This window comes from Drosophila yakuba, unplaced genomic scaffold (genome assembly GCF_016746365.2).
Source record: "Drosophila yakuba strain Tai18E2 unplaced genomic scaffold, Prin_Dyak_Tai18E2_2.1 Segkk11_quiver_pilon_scaf, whole genome shotgun sequence".
NCBI classification, from domain to species: domain Eukaryota; kingdom Metazoa; phylum Arthropoda; class Insecta; order Diptera; family Drosophilidae; genus Drosophila; species Drosophila yakuba.
The window spans coordinates 1-2,530 of NW_025048784.1; the positions used below are offsets into that span (position 1 = coordinate 1).

General features: G+C 44.4%; 1 pseudogene; it reads right to left on the minus strand.

Moving 5' to 3' along the window:
* Positions 1 to 6: 6 nt before the first annotated feature.
* Positions 7 to 2,309, minus strand: LOC120322170 (annotated as a pseudogene).
* Positions 2,310 to 2,530: the final 221 nt, after the last annotated feature.

Sequence of the window (2,530 nt, forward strand, 5' to 3'; positions counted from 1 at the left end):
GTAGACATACTGCATATGGGGCTCTGGAGAAAGAACGCTTAACGCAGTGAACACCGGCAAAGAGATCCCAAATGGAAAGTGGGCGCAGGAAATGAGACGCAGAAGAAGCTTGTTTGAGGGGTCGGCTTTGAAGTTCGCCCTCCCAAGGGTCCTAAACATCAGATCCCTTTGTGTTTCGGCAAGCATCGCATGGCCTCTTCCATTGATTATCAAGACACTGCCATCGGACCAAATCCAGCTATCTGTGTGGCCTCATACCGGATTTGGATCACATCGATGTCGTTTTTGTAAACGGCGTTTCTTAGGAACCTAACCGTATTTTTCAGATCCAAGTTCGTATTCATACTCAGTGTGCAATACATTTTGCAAAAATTCATATCGACGTGCATGCGAAATTCCTCGACCTTGCGCCTTTTGGGACGCCTTAGGATTCTAATCCTCTGGAGGCACTGGTCCAAGTGATCTGGCAGAGGCGGAAGCAGAAGACATCTCCTCAAATTCTCCACCGATTTTGATCCGAACTGCTGGTTCCACTTTGAGCGCAGTCTCTTAGCTTGGGGTCCCTGAACTCCGTCATGGTTTGGTCAATGATGTACTCGAAGTCCTCGAGGAAAACTGTGAAGCTATTCTGCCATCCAGTCTCCGCTGAGACATTTCTGTTGCTTTCTCCCAGGACTCGGGGCTTCATTTGCTCCTCGCTGATCTCGGTTTCGAAGTCAATGGCCTCTGGTTCTGCAGCAGTTGGATTGTTGGAACCGTCCTCATAGATGAGGAGTTGCACTTGTTGGGAAATGATTTCACTGCATTGCTGTAGCCAACTCTGGGTAGCTTCCTCAGCCTCGGGCCTCGGGGGCAATGTTTTAATGTCTTTGACCTCGAGGATAACTGGCTTTTCTGGTTTTTCCACAATGAATTCAGTTGCTTTCTCTGGTTCCTTTTCTGGAATATTTTCAACGGAAACCTTTTCGTTGGTGGGGGTTTCCACAACTCAGGCTCTACGGAATCAGGTTCCTGCAGCGTTCGAACACCTTTGGAGAAAACTTTTTCCAAACATCCTTTTCCTGGGAGATAAGATCCTTGGCTTTAGTAACTCCATCAGAAGATCATGATTCTTCTCATGATCTCTGGCTAGGCTTAATAACATATCAAACTCTTCTATATCACTGTGGGGTTCGTGAGGCCCTCCGATTTTATCCATTCCTGAGTGCCCGCTGCTCTTCGATTCCAATGGTGCAGCTAGCAAAGGCGACATCTTCATTGTCCAGAATCGAGCTTCTTGGCGTCACTATCGACCTTTCCCTTTGAATCCGAATCTTCTATATCATTATGGGATCCGTTGATGGCCCGCTCCTCTCGATTCCAATGGTGAAGCTAGCAAAGGCGACATCTTCATTGTCCAGAATCCGAGGCTTCTTGGCGTCACTATCGACCTTTCCCTTTAAATCCGATTCTTCTATATCATTATAGGATCCGTTGAGCCCCTCCGATTCTATCCACTGATCCAAGACCCGCCACTCATCTTTTCCGACTTTCCTCTCAAAACCGGTTTCAAAAGAATTCTTTTTATATCGGTTTTTGTCAACTCGAACTGTTTTCGAGGAAATTCATTGGAGTTTTGAGATTCCGTTAAACTCGGAGTGGAGTTTTGGAAGGCTCCAAATACTCCATGCAAAACAAAGCCATATAGCATCCGAGGGCTTTATAAGCCCCTTCTTCGCATCCATACAGAGCTTCCAAATATCCTCTGACGACAACATTTCTGTATCATACTCATCCACCAAAGGCCCCTTGATGGGTGTCAGCGGTGAGGGTTCTGTATCGACGGTAGGTTTTGGAACAGTTTGACGCACATTGGAGATATTTTTCCTTCGTTGGGCATCGTCGACTCTTGACAATGCTTGATGAACTTGGAGGTGGCATTTGCCAGTTTTGGGAAGCACGTTAGAATTCTCCTCGAGTCCAAAGTCCGGAACAACATTGTCGATGCGGAACTTGGAGGGTATGGGGTTTGGGTGCGGTTCATTTACGGTTCGAAAAGCGCTGAATATGAAATTAAATTCATATTAAATATGACTGTTTTTTTTAAGTTCTTACCTGGAGCACGGTCTTTGGATATCATATTCCGAAAAGCCATCTTGATTGTAGATGGGTTCTGTGCTCTTTTTCTTAGGATAGTTTACCGCATCACCGCTGGCCATTTAAGAAACTGTTGGTCATCATCTACATCAAATAAAGAAGTACGTGGCATTTTGTTAGAAATGTAATCGGACTGAATTTTTAGATGCCAAATTTTTCCACGCACTCTACAACTCAATGGTGGCAACCTTAAGTTATTTGTTTGAAATATATCCTATCGGAACGACAGAATTGTATATTATCGTTGTGAAAATTATTAAACTATTTATCATAAAATTTTTATCATATATTGTTTCTATTGGGTTAGGTTTTTATACCCGTTACTCGTAGAGTAAAAGGGTATACTAGATTCGTTGAAAAGTATGTAACGGGCAGAAGGAAGCGTCTCCGACCA